Genomic DNA, 1,289 nt, shown 5'->3' with positions numbered 1-1,289 from the left:
GTGCAGCCCTCAAGTCCAATATTTTCCCTAATGTTTTTTCTCCTCACTCTTTCGTCCCGAGGGAGAAATGCAAGGGGTGGTCAAGGTCGTAGCCAGGGCCAGGGTTGTGGTAGTGTTATAACTCAAGCTCAACCTTGAACTACCCGAAATCAAGGTCGCAGAAATAACAATGATTTAGACTTGGAAGAAACTCTGTCTTAGCAAACTAATGCACACCCACATGCTCGTTAGATTATTTTGGGTTGGGAGAATGAATTGAAGCAGGAAACATATAATGAATTGGAGCTAAATGAATCGCAGGATCTCATCCCTAACCCAAGCCATACCAAAGGCCGATACACCCAGTTCCGCAGACATTAATGTTCATAATGATAAACCTTGTGACTTATTTAGCTGAAAGTCTAAAATATTGCTCAAGCACCCTACTCCCAACAACTAATTTTACTTTGCTGATCATAACATGATTGTTTCTCATTAATTATCACTTCACAGTTTTCTTTGGAGATTGAACAAATGCAAATGGAATACAAGACCATAGCAATCTCAATTCTGGATTTGAACATTTAGAACTCACTCTTTTTGTTTGTTTCTCACCAATTATTCCAAAGCCATTAGATTTCTATGCTGAAGTTTTAAATATCCCATAGCTTCCATGAGAGAAAATAGATTTATGTACTGAATTTGCCTATGGATTTTAAAAATTGAAGTTGCCTCGTCTTATCAAGCAACCTAGCCATATCTTCCACCTCATACCCTTCTCAGGTAACACTCAATTTAGGCGATTTCTTCAGTCTCATAATGCAGCAACAAATGTCTCTCTCTTCTCATGAAACACACACCTAATTTAGGCAATTTCGTGAGTCTCATAATGCAGCAATAGAAATAGATGTCTCTCTTTCACCAAGTTAAATCAATAAAGAGGTAATCCAATTTGTCCAAGTGTCTAACTTCAAACTTCAGGGATTAACTCATAGTGTGTCATCCTTATCTCTTCACATACCCTTCGTTGCAGTTAAATCAAACCAGTCTCAAGCCATCTAGGAGATCCTGGAGACACACCTCCACCCACTGATCCCTTTGGAATTCCACATGCTTTGCAAAAAAAAAGTGTTTCCTCCAACCACTATCATGATTCATGGGTTTTGGCAAGCAGGCACCTAGGAGAGGACATATGTAATAACAATCCATTTACCACACAATAAAGCATGGAAAGAGTACTATGATCAAGCTTCACAGTTTTTTGGTGCTAGCAAAGGAGGTTTCCCATAGTCTACTACAACTCAAAGTGC

The sequence above is a fragment of the Pinus tabuliformis genome, chromosome 3_1 (genome assembly GCF_031772625.1).
Source record: "Pinus tabuliformis cultivar Carrire ecotype Pingquan chromosome 3_1, CPIR1, whole genome shotgun sequence".
Lineage (NCBI taxonomy): Eukaryota > Viridiplantae > Streptophyta > Pinopsida > Pinales > Pinaceae > Pinus > Pinus tabuliformis.
This window is presented reverse-complemented; position numbering follows the sequence as displayed.